This window comes from Mustela lutreola, chromosome 9 (assembly GCF_030435805.1).
Source record: "Mustela lutreola isolate mMusLut2 chromosome 9, mMusLut2.pri, whole genome shotgun sequence".
Taxonomy (NCBI): domain Eukaryota; kingdom Metazoa; phylum Chordata; class Mammalia; order Carnivora; family Mustelidae; genus Mustela; species Mustela lutreola.
Window position 1 is genome coordinate 114,062,942 of NC_081298.1, and position 18,229 is coordinate 114,081,170.

Genomic DNA, 18,229 nt, shown 5'->3' on the forward strand with positions numbered 1-18,229 from the left:
CAAAGAGTAAAATTGTAACAAGAGACGAAAGACACTATATAATCATAAAGGGAACAATCCAACAGGAAGATATAACTGTAAATATTTATGAACCCAACATGGGAATATCCAAACACATAAAGCAGTTAACAGCAAACATAAAAGAAGGAATCAATAGTAATGCAATAGTGGTAGGGGACTTCAACATCCTCCCCACGTCAATGAATAAATCATCCAAACACAAAACCAATAAAGAAACAGTGGCTTTGAATGAAATATTGGACCAGAAAGAGATTAACAGACATATTCAGAACATTCGATCCTAAAACAGCTGGATACATTCTTTTCAAGTGCACATGGAACATTCTCCAGATATATAATATTTTAGCCTACAAAACAAGTCTCAATAAATTAAAAAAGACTGAAGTCATACCATGTACTGTTTCTGACCACAACACTATGAAACTAGAAAACAACCGCCAAAAAAAAAAAAAATCTGTAAAGAACACAAATACATAAAGGTTAAATAACATGCTACTGAACAATGAATGAGTCAACCAGAAATCAAAGAGGAAATTAAAAAAATACCTGGAGTCAAATAAAAATGAAAACACAATGGTCCGAAATATTTGGGATGCAGCAAAAGCTGTACTAAGAGGGAAGTTTTTAGCAATACAGGCTTACCTCAAGAAGCAAGAAAAATCTCAAATAAACCACCTAAATATACCTAAAGAAACCAGAAAAAGAAAACAAAATCCAAAACCAAGGGGGGTGGGAAGAAATAATAAAGATTAGAGCAAAAATAAATGAAAAAGAAAATAAAAAACAGCAACAACAATAATAAAACAGATCAATGAAATCAGGATCTGGTTCCTCGAAAAGAGCTACAAAACTGGTAAACTCAGACTCATAAAAAAGAAAGCGAACTCAAGAAAACTCAAAAAAATCAGAAAAGAAAAAGGAAAAATGGGGTGCTTGGGTGGGTCAGTCAGTTAAGCGTCTGACTTTGGTTCAGGTCATGATCCCAGGGTCCTGGGATCTAGCTCTGCAACAGGGCTCTCTGCTCAGCAGGGAGCTTCTTTTCTCCCTCTGTCTACTGCTCTGCCTACTTGTACTCTCTCTCTCAAATAAGTAAATAAAATCTTAAAAAAAAAAAAAAGCGAAAAGGAAAAATAACTATCAACAAAGGCTTAAAGAGAATACTATGAAAAATTATATGCCAACAAATGAGACAATCTAGAAGAAATGCATAAATTTCTAGAAACATAACCTGCCAAAACTGAATCAGAAAGCAAAAGGAAATTTGAACAGATTACTCAATGAAACTGAACAATAATCAAAAACTTCCCAACAAACAAAAGCCCAAGATCAGATAACTAAACAGGTGAACTCCACCAAACATTTAAGGAGTTAATGCCTATTCTTCTCAAACTATTCCAAAAAAATAGGAGAGGAAGGAAAGCTTCCAAATCCATTCTATGAAGCCAGCATTATCCTGATACCAAATCAGATAAAGACATGACAAAAAAACAAAAACAAAACAAAACAAAAAAACCAAATCACAGGCCAGTATTTCTGATGAATACAGATATAAATATCCTCGACAAAATACTAGTAAACTGAATCCAACAATATTTTTAAAATATCATTCACCAAGATCAAATGGGATTTATTCCTGGGATGCAAAGGTGGTCCAATAGTCACAAATCAACCAACATGATACATAAGATCAACAAAAGAAAGAATCATATGATCATTTCAAGAGATGAAGAAAAAGCATTTGATAAAGTATGACATCCAGCCACAATAAAAACCTTCAACAAAAGTTTGGAGGGAACATACCTCAGCATAACAAAGGTTATATATGAAAAACTCACAGCTAATTTCATACTCAGTGGTCAAAAACTGAGAGCTTATCACCTAAGATCAGGAACAAGGAAACGATGTCTACTCTCTTCACTTTTATTCAACATGTACTGGAAGTTACAGCCACAGTAATCAGAAAAGAATAAGAAATAAAAGGCATCTAGATTGGTAAGGAAGAAGTAAAACTTTCATCATTTGTGGATGACATATTATATTCATAGAAATTCCTAAGGACTCTACCAAAAAACTACTAGGACTGAAGTGAAGTAAGGCCAAAGATACGCAATGTACAGAAATCCACTGTATTTCTATAGTAGCAAAAAGAGAAATTAAGGAAACAGTCCTATTGACAATTATACCAAAAATATTAAAATACCTAAGAATAAACTTAACCAAGGAGGTAAATGACCTGTACTCTGAAAACTATAAAACACTGATGAAAGAAATTGAAGATGACCAAAAACAAATGGAAAGATGGTCCATGCTCATGGATTGGAAGAATAAATACTGCTAGAATGTCCATACTACCCAAAGCCATCTACCAATTTAATGTGATGCCTATCAAAATACTGGAGAGAATTATTGGGGAGAATTTCCCCAATATGGCAAAGGGAACAAGCATCAAAATTCAGGAGGTTCAGAGAATGCCCCTCAAAATCAATAAGAATAGGCCCACACCCCGTCACCTAATAGTAAAATTTACAAGTCTCAATGACAAAGAGAAAATCCTGAAAGCAGCCCGGGAAAAGAAGTCTGTAACATACAATGGTAAAAATATTAGATTGGCAGCTGACTTATCCACAGAGACCTGGCAGGCCAGAAAGAGCTGGCATGATATTTTCAGAGCACTAAACGAGAAAAACATGCAGCCAAGAATACTATATCCAGCTAGGCTATCATTGAAAATAGAAGGAGAGATTAAAAGCTTCCAGGACAAACAACAACTGAAAGAATTTGCAAATACCAAACCAGCTCTACAGGAAATATTGAAAGGGGTCCTCTAAGCAAAGAGAGAGCCTACAAGTGGTAGATCAGAAAGGAACAGAGACCATATACAGTAACAGTCACCTTACAGGCAATACAATGGCACTAAATTCATATCTCTCAATACTTACCCTGAATGTGAATGGGCTAAATGCCCCTGTCAAAAGACACAGGGTATCAGAATGGATAAAAAAACAAAACCCATCTATATGTTGCCTCCAAGAAACACATTTTAAGCCCGAAGACACCTCCAGATTTAAAGTGAGGGGGTGGAAAAGAATTTACCATGCTAATGGACATCAGAAGAAAGCAGGAGTGGCAATCCTTATATCAGATCAATTAGATTTTAAGCCAAAGACTATAATAAGAGATGAGGAAGGACACTATATCATACTCAAAGGGTCTGTCCAACAAGAAGATCTAACAATTTTAAATATCTATGCCCCCAACGTGGGAGCAGCCAACTATATAAACCAATTAATAACAAAATCAAAGAAACACATCAACAATAATACAATAATAGTAGGGGACTTTAACACTCCCCTCACTGAAATGGACAGGTCATCCAAGCAAAAGATCAGCAAGGAAATAAAGGCCTTAAACGACACACTGGACCAGATGGACATCACAGATATATTCAGAATATTTCATCCCAAAGCAACAGAATACACATTCTTCTCTAGTGCACATGGAACATTCTCCAGAATAGATCACATCCTCGGTCCTAAATCAGGACTCAACCGGTATCAAAAGATTGGGATCATTCCCTGCATATTTTCAGACCACAATGCTCTAAAGCTAGAACTCAACCACAAAAGGAAGTTTGGAAAGAACCCAAATACATGGAGACTAAACAGTATCCTTCTAAAGAATGAATGGGTCAACCGGGAAATTAAAGAAGAATTGAAAAAAATCATGGAAACAAATGATAATGAAAATACAACGGTTCAAAATCTGTGGGACACAACAAAGGCAGTCCTGAGAGGAAAATATATAGCGGTACAAGCCTTTCTCAAGAAACAAGAAAGGTCTCAGGTACACAACCTAACCCTACACCTAAAGGAGCTGGAGAAAGAACAAGAAAGAAACCCTAAGCCCAGCAGGAGAAGAGAAATCATAAAGATCAGAGCAGAAATCAAAAAAAACAATAGAACAAATCAACGAAACTAGGAGCTGGTTCTTTGAAAGAATTAATAAAATTGATAAACCCCTGGCCCGACTTATCAAAAAGAAAAGAGAAAGGACCCAAATAAATAAAATCATGAATGAAAGAGGAGAGATCACAACTAACACCAAAGAAATACAAACTATTATAAGAACATACTATGAGCAACTCTACGGCAATAAATTTGACAATCTGGAAGAAATGGATGCATTCCTAGAAACATATAAACTACCACAACTGAACCAGGAAGAAATAGAAAGCCTGAACAGACCCATAACCAGTAAGGAGATTGAAACAGTCATTAAAAATCTCCAAACAAACAAAAGCCCAGGGCCAGACGGCTTCCCGGGGGAATTCTACCAAACATTTAAAGAAGAACTAATTCCTATTCTCCTGAAACTGTTCCAAAAAATAGAAATGGAAGGAAAACTTCCAAACTCATTTTATGAGGCCAGCATCACCTTGATCCCAAAACCAGACAAGGATCCCACCAAAAAAGAGAGCTATAGACCGATATCCTTGATGAACACAGATGCGAAAATACTCAACAAAATACTAGCCAATAGGATTCAACAGTACATTAAAAAGATTATTCACCACGACCAAGTGGGATTTATTCCAGGGCTGCAAGGTTGGTTCAACATCCGCAAATCAGTCAATGTGATACAACACATCAATAAAAGTAAGAACAAGAACCATATGATACTCTCAATAGATGCTGAAAAAGCATTTGACAAAGTACAACATCCCTTCCTGATCAAAACTCTTCAAAGTGTAGGGATAGAGGGCACATACCTCAATATCATCAAAGCCATCTATGAAAAACCCACCGCAAATATCATTCTCAATGGAGAAAAACTGAAAGCTTTTCCGCTAAGGTCAGGAACACGGCAGGGATGTCCATTATCACCACTGCTATTCAACATCGTACTAGAGGTCCTAGCCTCAGCAATCAGACAACAAAAGGAAATTAAAGGCATCCAAATCGGCAAAGAAGAAGTCAAATTATCACTCTTCGCAGATGATATGATACTATATGTGGAAAACCCAAAAGACTCCACTCCAAAACTGCTAGAACTTATACAGGAATTCAGTAAAGTGTCAGGATATAAAATAAATGCACAGAAATCAGTTGCATTTCTCTACACCAACAGCAAGACAGAAGAAAGAGATATTAAGGAGTCAATCCCATTTACAATTGCATCCAAAACCATAAGATACCTAGGAATAAACCTAACCAAAGAGACACAGAATCTATACTCAGAAAACTATAAAGTACTCATGAAAGAAATTGAGGAAGACACAAAGAAATGGAAAAATGTGCCATGCTCCTGGATTGGAAGAATAAATATTGTGAAAATGTCTATGCTACCTAAAGCAATCTACACATTTAATGCAATTCCTATCAAAGTACCATCCATCTTTTTCAAAGAAATGGAACAAATAATGCTAAAATTTATATGGAACCAGAAAAGACCTCGAATAGCCAAAGGGATATTGAAAAAGAAAGCCAACGTTGGTGGCATCACAATTCCGGACTTCAAGCTCTATTACAAAGCTGTCATCATCAAGACAGCATGGTACTGGCACAAAAACAGACACATAGATCAATGGAACACAATAGAGAGCCCAGAAATAGACCCTCAAATCTATGGTCAACTAATCTTCGACAAAGCAGGAAAGAATGTCCAATGGAAAAAAGACAGCCTTTTCAATAAATGGTGCTGGGAAAATTGGACAGCCACATGCAGAAAAATGAAATTGGACCATTTCCTTACACCACACACAAAAATAGACTCAAAATGGATGAAGGACCTTCAATGTACGAAAGGAATCCATCAAAATCCTTGAGGAGAACACGGGCAGCAACCTCTCCGACCTCTGCCGCAGCAACATCTTCCTAGGAACAACGCAGAAGGCAAGGGAAGCAAGGGAAAAAATGAACTACTGGGATTTCATCAAGATCAAAAGCTTTTGCACAGCAAAGGAAACAGTTAACAAAATCAAAAGACAACTGACAGAATGGGAGAAGATATTTGCAAACGACATATCAGATAAAGGACTAGTGTCCAGAATCTATAAAGAACTTAGCAAACTCAACACCCAAAGAACAAATAATCCAATCAAGAAATGGGCAGAGGACATGAACAGACATTTCTGCAAAGAAGACATCCAGATGGCGAACAGACACATGAAAAAGTGCTCCATATCACTCGGCATCAGGGAAATACAAATCAAAATCACAATGAGATATCACCTCACACCAGTCAGAATGGCTAAAATCAACAAGTCAGGAAATGACAGATGCTGGCGACGATGCGGAGAAAGGGGAATCCTCCTACACTGTTGGTGGGAATGCAAGCTGGTGCAGCCACTCTGGAAAACAGCATGGAGGTTCCTCAAAATGTTGAAAATAGAACTGCCCTATGACCCAGCAATTGCACTATTGGGTATTTACCCTAAAGATACAAATGTAGTGATCCAAAGGGGCACATGCACCCGAATGTTTATAGCAGCAATGTCCACAATAGCCAAACTATGGAAAGAACCTAGATGTCCATCAACAGATGAATGGATCAAGAAGATGTGGTATATATACACAATGGAATACTATGCAGCCATCAAAAGAAATGAAATCTTGCCATTTGCAACAACATGGATGGAACTAGAGCGTATCATGCTTAGCGAAATAAGTCAAGCAGAGAAAGACAACTATCATATGATCTCCCTGATATGAGGAAGTGGTGATACAACATGGAGGCTTAAGTGGGTAGAAGAAGAATAAATGGAAACAAGATGGGATTGGGAGGGAGACAAACCATAAGTGACTCTTAATCTCACAAAACAAACTGAGGGTTGCCGGGGGGAGGGGGTTTGGGAGAAGGGGTTGGGATTATGGACATTGGGGAGGGCATGTGATTTGGTGAGTGCTGTGAAGTGTGTAAACCTGGTGATTCACAGACCTGTACCCCTGGGGATAAAAATATATGTTTATAAAAAATAAAAATATTAAAAAAAAAAACAAAAAAACAGACACATAGATAAATGGAACAGAATAGAGAGCCCAGAAATAGACCCTCAACTCTATGGCCAACTAATCTTTGACAAAGCAGGAAAGAATGTCCAATGGAAAAAAGACAGTCTCTTCAACAAATGGTATTGGGAAAGTTGGACAGCCACATGCAGAAAAATGAAACTGGACAATTTCCTTACACCACACACAAAAATAGACTCAAAGGGGATGAAAGACCTCAGTGTGAGACAGGAATCCATCCAAATCCTTGAGGAGAACACAGGCAGCAACCTCTTCAACATCAGCCATAGCAACTTCTTCCCAGAAACATCACCTAGGGCAAGGGAAGCAAGGGCAAAAATGAACTATTGGGACTTCATCAAGATCAAAAGCTTTTGCACAGCAAAGGAAATAGTCAACAAAACCAAAAGACAGCTGACAGAATGGGAGAAGATGTTCACAAATGACGTATCAGATAAAGGGCTAGTATCCAAAATCTGTAAAGAACTTATCAAACTCAACACCCAAAGAACAAACAGTCTAATCAAGAAATGGGCAGAAGACATGAACAGACATTTCTGCAAAGAAGACATCCAGATGGCCAAGAGATACATGCAAAAAGTTGAAAATAGAGCTACCCTATGACCCAGCAATCACACTATTGGGTATTTACCCTAAAGATACAAATGGAGGGATCCAAAGGGGCACATGTCCCCAAATGTTTATAGCAGCAGTGTCCACAATAGCTAAACTCTGAAAGAACCTAGATGTCCCTCAACAGATGAATGGATAAAGAAGAGGTGGTATAGGTATACAATGGAATATTATGCAGTCATCAAAAGAAATGAAATCTTGCCATTTGCAACAATGTGGATGGAACTAGAGAGTATTATGCTGAGCAAAATAAGTCAATCAGAGAAAGACAATTACATGATCTCTCTGACATGAGGAATTTGAGAAGGTGGTGTTTGGGGGATAGGGAAGAAAAAAATGAAACAAGATGGGATCAGGTGGGAGACAAACCATAAGAGACTATTAAGCTCACAAAACAAACTGAGGGTTGCTGGGGTGGAGGGGAGTAGGGGAAGGGTGGTTGGGTTATGGGCATTGGGAAGGGTATGTGCTATGGTGAGTGCTGTGAAATATGTAAGCCTGATGATTCATAGACATATACGCCTGGGGCAAATAATACATTATATGTTAATAAAAATGAAAAAAATACTACAGGGGAAAAAACAGTGTTAGAAGAGTTGGGCATATTCAGGCAAAAACAAAAAACAAAAATCTCAACCTAAATGCTCCACCTTAAAAATGAAATCAAAACCTAAATGTAAAACTTGTTTGTTTGTTTGTTTTTTAAATTTTAAAATTTTTTATTTTTTATAATAAAACTTTTTTTTTTTTAGAAGAAAGTATAGGAGAAAAATCTTTGACTTGAGATTAAGCAAAAAGGTTTTGGACATAAACGAAAACAGTTGATAAATTAGACTTTATCAAAAGTATAATCTTGTGCTCTATATATTAGTTTGCTAGGACTGCCATAACAAAATACCACAGACTGGGTGGTTTAAACAGTTGAAATTTTATTTTCTCACAGTTCTGGAGGCTGGAAGTTCAAGATCAATGTGTTGGCTGAGTTGGTTACTCCTGAAGCTCTCTCCATGAATTGCCGGTGGCTCCTGTCTTGCTGTGTTCTCACATGGCCTTTTCTCTGTGTGTGCACATCTGTGGAGCCCTTCCTTTTCTTACAAGAACACTTAGCCCTACTGGATTAGAGACCCCCCCGCCCTTTTTGTTTCATTTAACCTTAATTACCTCTTTAAAAAGCCTGTCTCCAAATACAGTTACATTCTAAGGTACTGGGGGCATTAAATGAATTTTATGAATGAGTGCACACTATTCAGCCCATGACACTCTAGGAATGACACTATTAAGAGAATGAAAAGACAAGCTATAGGCTGGAGAAAAAATACATTTGCAAAAAAATAGATTTGCAAAAATAAATTTGCAGGTTTGCAAATTGATAAAGAACTTGGATCTGGAATATATAAAGAACTCTCAAAACTCAACAGTAAGAAAATAAATATCTCAATTAAAACATAGAAAAAAGACCAAAACTCATTTCACCAAACAATAGCAAATGAGCATATGAATAGATGTTTGACATCACTAGCCATTAGGGAAATGCAAAATGCCACGAGATACTATTATACACGTGTTAGAATGGCCCAAATGGAAAGTACGATACCAGTTACTGGCAAGGATGCAGAACAGCTGGGACTATCAGACATTGCTGCTGGGCTTGGGCAGTGGTACAGCTACTGTAGAAGGAATGATAGTTTTTTACAAAGTTAAACATATGCCTGTCATAAGACCCAGTTTCATTCCTGGGTATTTTTGTAACCTGGACTCAGATGTTCATAGCAACTTGATTCATGTTTGCCAATAACTAAAAGCAGCTAGTATGTCCTTCTACTGGTAGTGGATAAACAGTGGTATATCCATACAATGGAATACTACTCTTCAACCATGAGAAGGAATACACTGATGGTAAATGCAGCCACCTGGTGAAAGATGATAGTCTCAAAAAGTTATATAATGAATGATTTAATTTATATGAACTTCTTGAAAAGACAAAACTGTAGTGGCAAAGATCTAGTCAGTGGTTGCCAGGGTAGTTAAGGTAAGGCAAGGATGTAACTTCCAAGAGAGTTTTTGCAGTAATGAAACTTTTCTGCTTTTGGCTGGTGATGGTGGTTACCCAAATCTATACATGTGTTAAAACTACCAGAACTTTATTTTTTTAAAGTTGATTTTTTTAAAAGATTTTATTTATTTATTTGACAGACAGAGATCACAAGTAGGCAGAAAGGCAGGCAGAGGGGCGCCTGGGTGGCTCAGTGGATTAAGCCGCTGCCTTCGGCTCAGGTCATGATCTCAGTGTCCTGGGATCGAGCCCCGCATTGGGCTCTTTGCTCAGCGGGAGCCTGCTTCTCTCTCTCTGCCTGACACTCCACCTACTTGTGATTTCTCTCTCTGTCAAATAAATAAATAAAATCTTTAAAAAAAAAAAAAAGAAAGGCAGGCAGAGAGAGAGGAAGGGAAGCAGGCTCCCTGCTGAGCAGAGGGCCTGACACAGGGCTCGATCCCAGGACCCCAGAGGCATTAACCCACTGAGCCACCCAGGTGCCCCTAAAGTTGATTTTTTTCCAGTTGTAGGCTAAATAAATCCTGGGGTTGTAATGTATAGCTTGGCGACTCCAATTCTAACAACACTATATTGTATATTTGAAAGATGATGAGAGAATAGATCTTAAAAGTTCTCATCACAAGGAAAAAGAATTTTTAAGCATGTGTGGTCATAGATGTTACCTAAACTTATTATGGTCATCATTTTGCAGTATATACATATATCAAATTATGTTGTACACCTAAAACTAATAAAATTTAAGCACAGTTATATCTCAAAAAAATGAAAACTCCTCAATTTAAATATTTTATTGCATACACAAACTTCCGTTCTTCAGCTGTACTAGATATATTTCAGTTGCTAGATAGCTTCATGTGGCCTGGGGCTACTCTGTTGTACAGTGTGGATATAAAACAGGTCCATCAGTGCAGAAAGTTCTCTTGGACAATGCTGTTTCAAAGTGGAGGTCAGCCAGTTTTTTCTCTAAAGAGCCACATACTAAATACAGGTACTACATATGGTCTCCATCTCCATCCAAGTAAATACTTACAGGTATTGCATTTGGTCTCCATCTCAGCTACTCAGCCATTGTATTATGAAAACAGCCATAAACTGTACTTCAACAAATGAACATAGCTGTGTTCCAGCAAAGCTTTATAAAAAAATCTATCTCAGATTAAAAAACCAGACTCTTAACTATAGAAAACAGAGATGATTACCAGAGGGGAGGTGTGGTGCAGGGATGGGTGAAGGGAATTAAGAGTATATTTATCAGTGAAAAGCACTGAATGATGTATAGAAGTGTCAGGTCACTGTGTTGTACACCACCTGAAACTGATGTTAACACTGTATTAACTATACTGGAATTTAAGAAAATGGACATGTTTGCTGACCCCTATTTTAGAGAATCTGGCCTATATCTTTTTCGTGTCAGCTCAGGGTTTACTGGCAGAGTGGCTTTATCATCCAAATTAAATAAAAATTTAATTTTAGGAATGAGAATGAGTAGGCACTGTTAAGAATTCCATTAGGACAGTAGGCATAAACTAGAAATGTCCCGAGCAAATGAGGGACAGAGGTCACTGGATCAGTCTTCCTGTATATTTAGTTGCCCTTGTGGTAGGCTCACACCCAGTTCAAGTAACTGTGGAAAAGCAATCCAGACTATTCCTTCAGCAGGGGCTGCGGGTTAGCCATTTCCCTCTGAAAGGGAGTATTTATATGGGAGGCACCCTGAGGCTTGGCCCATCATATACACTCATAATAGCCTGTGTTTTCTCTTCCTGTGCCTTTGCTCATGCTTTTCTTTCTTTCCTCTTTCCCATTGCTCTTCTATGTTTTAATCCAGTCGGTCTTGCAAACGTTTGCTTAAATGGTAATCTCCTTCATAAAGCCATCCCTGTATCACTCTTTTCGGATTTAGAAGTTGGTATTTATATTTTATAAACCTCAAAAGGCATAGTGCCTTACACCAGGTCCCCAAACCTGACTGAACATTAGAAACACATCAGTAGCTTTAAATACAGATACATGGTTCCTGTCTTAAATCTGTTGGTTGAAAAGCAGTGGTGGTGTTTTTTGTTACTCTTTTGTTTTTAAACTTCTAATGTGATTCTTATATAACGAACCAGCTGGTTTAGTATTTGGAATCTGTTAATTTAGACTTAGATGATTTGATATAAACACTGACTTTCAGAATTAGGAACATTAGAAATAGTCTTTTTTCACTTTCATGTTTTTAAGTTGGGGGAAGGAATTGGGAAGAAGACAGAAGGGAAATTACTTGCTGAGCTCCTACTGCTAGTTACTGGCAGAGCCGGGACTAAACTTTGTGTATCTTCACTTCCATTTCTGAACCTTTCTTCATATTAATGATGCACAGACCCTTCTAAGTAGTAAGCTTTGAGTATGTGAGGGTGTTTGGTACATAATTGATAGATTATTTTATTGGTAGTGACTGTCTTTAACTCACTTTATTTTGTATGGTAGCACAGTTTTTGCCTTTTAATAATTGCTCCTTGATGATGTTATTTACTCCCACTTTCACATTCAAGAAATACTTTACTGATAGTTCGAGATAATGCAGTAGTCAGCATGAAATCATCTTGGAAAGATTCTTTCCCAAATGAGTTCTAATATGAATGGCTTCTACAGGGTTGACTGAACCGAACTGACTTCTTAGACAGCTTTGAATCATAATGGTTTGCAAGAGCCCCTCTGAACTGAGACCAGTTCTAGATGTGCAGGACTTTCTTACCCAGGCCCACTCCCATTTGGGAAAGGTTACCCAGGATCTGTGGGAGTGTGTGGATGTGCGATGCCTTAGCCAGAGTAGCAATAGGGAAAAGGCTTGTGGGGAGTGATAATAACCTGAGTTGTGCTTTAAAGGATTATCTGGGAGTTAGGCCCAGGAAAGAGTTGGTATGTTCGTCTGGGCAGTATGTTCCAGAGAGCAAACGTGTGGATAGTTTTAGGAAATGGCAACTTGTTTAGTTTGGGTGCAGCATAAAGTGCAAATTAAGAAGTGACTGGAAAGACAGACTGGGGCAAGATAGTGAAAAAGTTTTATTGTTGAAATGCTGTATTTTTCAACTAGACAACCACATGCAAAAGAATAAAATTGGAGGCCTCTGGACACTATATAAAAATTCACTCAAAATGGATCATAAACCTAAAAGAAAGAGCTAAAATTATAGAATACTTAGAAGAAAACAGGACAAAAATCTTTGTGACCTTGGGTTAGGCATTGGTTTCTTAGCTGTAATACAACAAGCAAAGCGACACAACATAGACAGGTAGGACTTGATTAAAATTAAAAACTTTTGTGCTTTAAAGAATACCATCAAGGAAAGAGGACAGTCCCTAGGATGGGATTAGATATTTGCAAATCATGTAACTGGTAAGAGACATGTCAGGATCTATAAAGAATTCTTCTAAGTCATTGATAACACAAAAATGAACAAAGAGGTGAATATGACATTTTTCCAAAGAAAATATTCAGATGGCCAATGAGCAGATGAAAAGATGCTCAACATCATTAGTCATTAGTGAAGTGCATGTCAGACCACAGTGAGAGATACCACTTCACATCCTCTAGTGCAGCTAAAATAAAAACCGTAACAGCAAACATGGGCAAGGATGCAAAGAAATTGGAACCCTCCTATATTGGTGGTAATAATATAAAATGGTGCAGCCACTTTGGAGAAAAGTTTGACAGTTCTTCAAAAGCCAAACGTAGAGTTACCATGTGATTTGGTGGTTCTGCTCTTAGGTCTGTCTGTACCCAAGAGAATTGAAAATAAAAATGAGTACACTAGGGGCTCCTAGGTGGCTCAGTCAGTTAAGTGTCTGCCTTTGGCTCAGATCATGATCCCAGGACCCGGGGATCAAGCCCCACAACGGTGCTTCAGGCTGCCCGCTTCTTCCTCTTCCTGCCCCTACCTCCCCACCACTACCGCACTCATGCTTGCACTGTCTCTCAAATAAAATCTTTTTTAAAAAAGTGTGTACACCAGTGTTCATAGAAGCATTATTCATAATAGCTAAAAAATGGGGAAAAAACTAAATATCTTTCAGCTGAAAATGGATAAGGAGAATATGGTATTTCCATACAATTGATTATTATTATTCAGAAACAAAAGGAGTCGAGTACTGATACATGCTACAGTGTGGATGAACCCAAAAATGTTATGCTGGGTGAAAGAAGCCATGCACAGAGGACCACATTTTGTATGATCCTGTTTATATGAAATATCCATAATAGCCATATCCATAGAAGGAGAAAGCAGACCAGTAGTTCTCAGGGATTGGGAGGGGGTGGAGTAGGGAGTGACTGCTGAGTGATCTGGGCTTTCTTTTGGGGTGATGAAATGTCCCAAAGGTAGTAGTGATGGTTACGTAACTGTGAATATGGTAAAACACTGAATTGTATGCATTGAAAGGGTGAATTTTATGGTATGCGAATTATATCTCAATAAAAATCTATTATGAAAAGTGCTATGTATTTAGTGAAAAATTTAAATTGTCTGACAAGGAATTTGAATTTTGTCTTTAAAGCAATGATGTATATTCCTGAAGAGTTTTCAACTTAAGAATGACACGATCTGAAGATCATTTTCAGAGCAAGTCAAGAATGATGGTCAAACCAGTGAGGTGGCAGAAGGCTCAGAGGTCTAGATGCTTAGAATATATATCCTTCGTTTTCTGCCCTGAGCAAATCTGAGAATTTTATGTTATTGATATTGAATTAAAGATTTTTAACTTTAGAGGCACCTGGTGACACAGTCAGTGAAGCGTCTGACTCGTGTTTTCAGCTGAGGTTCTGATCTCAGGGTTGTGAGATCAAGCACCGTGTTGGGATGTGTGCTTGCACGGAGTCTGCTTAAGTTTCTCTCCCTGTGTACTTTCTACGCTGCCTGTGCACGCTCTCTCTCAAATAAATCTTAAAATTTTTTAAACTTTATACATGGCAGTATTTTACATTATTTACCTTGGTCTCATTTTCTTACTAATAAATTGCCCTTGGTGATGGCTAAGAGAATAGTAGTTGCATGGTGGATCAGGTCAGTTAAGCCTGTGCCTTTGGCTCAGGTCTTGATCCTGGAGTCTTGGGATTGAACTCTGCATCAGGCTCCTTGCTCAGCAGGGAGTCCGCTTCTCCCTCTGTCCCTTACCTCTCTCTCAAATAAATAAAATCATAAAAAATGAATAGTAGTTGCAGAGCATAGGAGACACTATTAATTTTTATGTTAATCTCAGTGAGTAATCTTGACCACTAAATTTAGAGACAGCAAAATATGGTTTAGCCAAAATACCAAGATTCTTATGAATCATAATGCTTTAAAGACTTTTGATTAGGGGGCTCCTGGGTAACTCAGTTAGTTATGCATCTGATTGTTGATTTTGACTCAGGTCATGGTCTCTCAGGGTTATGAGATTGAGCCCTGGGTCAGACCCCACACTCAGCAGGGAGCGTGGTGGAAATTCCCTCTCGTTCTCCCTCCTGCCCCTTACCTACCTATCTCTCATTCTCTCTCTCTCTCTCTGAATAAATAAAAAGTAAAATCTTAAAAAAAAAAAAAAAGTGGAGGCACCTGGGTGGCTTAGTGGGTTAAGCCTCTGCTTTTGGCTCAGGTCATGATCTCAGGGTCCTAGGATTGAGCCCCACATTGGGCTCTCTGCTCAGCAAGGAGCCTGCTTCCTCCTCTCTCTCTGCCTGCCTCTCTGCCTACTTGTGCTCTCTGTCAAATAAATAAATCTTTAAATAAGACTTTTCATTAACAAACAAGGATTTTGATGCAGGAAAGCTCAGAAATTCAACTTGCTTGGGGTTTTTATTGTTTTTCTTCCCTTTTTATGAACTACCTTAATTCTGTCGAATAAGTTACATACTGGAAAATATTTCCAGGTAAAAAAGATTAGTAATTATTTTGGTTGTTTTGGTTTTTTGTTCATTCTACAAAATTGTAAGTCTAAAAAACTCTTGTTATCTTCAAGCAAATTCTGGACTAAAAAAAATTCTGGACTGATTTAAATTTTGAAAAATTATAGGTCAAGCCTGTAGTAGTAAATATGACATTAGTCTGATAAGTGCTATTGATAAGTTTCTTACTGTCACAGTTTTTCTGTTAAATATATGCTGGTGTTAACTATTAGTAAATCTATTTTTAGAAGAGTAGTATGTTGTGTATAGTAGCCATTTTGGACACTTTGTGTAACTTGTGTTGTCCGTAGTGCCCTCTTGTGGTCAATTAGGAGCCAAATTTCAGCTAGAAAAATATCCTCCTGGCTTTCTTGGAGTTCGTATTATCTCAGCTCTTCTATAGTGGAATCAGCCATACTCTGAACTTCTTTTCAGTAAACAGAAAACAAAATCATGGCAAGATTTTTAAGTGGAGAATTGAGAATTGGGGAGAGTAGCATCTTATTTTATTTGGAGAAGTACTAAAAAGATGAAGGTTAGAAGACAGAGCATCTAGACCTAAAAGTTCATGCATGAAGTGTGAGGAGAGGCAAACAGTTATGATACTGTTTGAGGAGATTTGTGGATCATGTTTATGCAATATGCCTGAATATTTTACAGGTACACTCTGTCCCCCTTTTCACAAAATGCTCCCAGAATGATGTTCTGATTTTATTTCTCTTTCAGTGTGTGTGTGTGTGTGTGTGTGTGTGTGTGTGTCTGTCTGTCTGTCTTCTTATCCTTGGGAGGGGAATGAACACTTACCTGGCACTATATTTGAAATACATATCTTTCTTTCTTATTTATTTATTTATTTATTTATTTTTAAAGATTTTATTTATTTGGCATCAGATAAGAGAGAGAAGGAGCACAAGCAGTGGGTAGGCAGAGGGAGAAGCAGGCTTTCCACTGAGCAGGGAGCCTGATGCAGGGCTTGATCCCAGGACACCAGGATCATGACCTTAGCTGAAGGCAGACACTTAAAGGACTGATCCACCCAGGTGCCCCTGAAATATGTATCTCATTTAATGGGGATTAAGTTTAATTTGAAATAACTTCAAATCTGTTTCATACTGCCAGTAATAAGTTGGCCATCATAAGCATTCATTGGTTATGGGGATTTCTTTCAGAAGGAATGAATTTTCCCTGCCAATTTAATTTACATTTTTTAAAGAATTTGTATGGGGAGATCTTTTTTTTAAAAAAGACATTTATTTAAGTAATCTCTGTACCCACTGTGGGGCTGGAATTCACAACCCCAAGATTTAAGAGTCACATGTCCTTCTGACTGAGCCAGCCAGGCAACTTGATATGGTGGAGAACTTTTAATACCTTTATTCTTGGGGGTGCCTGGGTGGCTCAGCCTTAGCTGGTAAGCTGCTGCCTTCAGCTCAGGTCGTGATCCCAGGATCCTGGGATCAAGCCCTGCATTTGGTTCTCTGATCAGCAGGAAGCCTGCTTCTTCCTCTCCCTCTCCCCTGGCTTGTGTTTCCCTCTCTTGCTGTCTTTCTGTCAAATAAATAAATAAAATCTTTTTTAAAATTACCTTTGTTCTTCTTTGAGTTAAAAAGTTAAATTTTATGTTGCAACAGTGGTTCCATTCCATATCTACCTTCCTAGATTGTTATCTGATGTTTTTAATGCTCCTGTATTCTTAGAAGGATTCCACTGTTAAAGCTGTTACCATTACTTGTGGGTGATTCACTGATCTTCACTAATCCTTTAATAAGAGTATTGTGGGGTGCCTGGCTGGCCCAATCAGTGGAGTGTGCAAGCAACTCTTGATCTTGGGGTTTTGAGTTCAAGTCCCATGTTGGGTGTAGGGATAACTTTAAAAATAAAATTAAAAAAAAATATATATTGTGACTAAGAGTAATTCTGCCCACAGGATTGTATCTTTCTGTGCTCAGGGAATTGTATATACTGATCTTCATTGCTTGATATGAAAATCAAGTTTCAATTAGCAGTTTAAATATTATGTGACAGGTATAACAGTTTGAAGCATTTTGGAGATTCTGATCCAACTGTAAAACATTTAAGTTGACAATGACTGCCATATTCAAACAAATTGAAAATTTGTTTGCTTACTTATACATAATTACAGTTGTAAATATCAACAATCAAATATTATGAATTGATTTTTTTTTTAAGATTTTATTTATCTGTTAGAGAGCATACGCATGTAAGAGAGTGGCTAGGGGCGGCGAGAGGAGGGGAAGCAGACTCCCACTGTGCAGGGAGCCTGATGCAGGTCTCAATCCCAGGACGCTGGGTTCGTGACCTGAGCTTAGGGCAGATACTTAACTGACTGAGACACCCAAGCGCCCCCACATTCTAAGATTTTTAAGTTTAAAAAGTTTAAGTCTAGTTAAGCAATTCAAAATTTTACCTCACCTTTGAATGCATGGCAATAGAGTATAATGCTTAAAAGCTCAGACTCTGTGAAGTCAGGCTTGTTGAATTGGAATCTTGCTGCTATCACTTACTAGCATTATGGCTTTGGCAAGTTTTTTAACTTCCCTGTGCTTCAGTTTCCCCACTTGCAACATGGATATAGTAGTTGTACCTACC

General features: G+C 37.9%; 1 protein-coding gene across 9 annotated transcripts in view; it reads left to right on the forward strand.

The window, feature by feature from the left end:
- MAP4K3 (mitogen-activated protein kinase kinase kinase kinase 3) overlaps window positions 1-18,229 on the forward strand; it is a 209,373-nt gene that overhangs the window by 60,366 nt on the left and 130,778 nt on the right. The gene's annotated exons all lie outside the window — the stretch shown is intronic.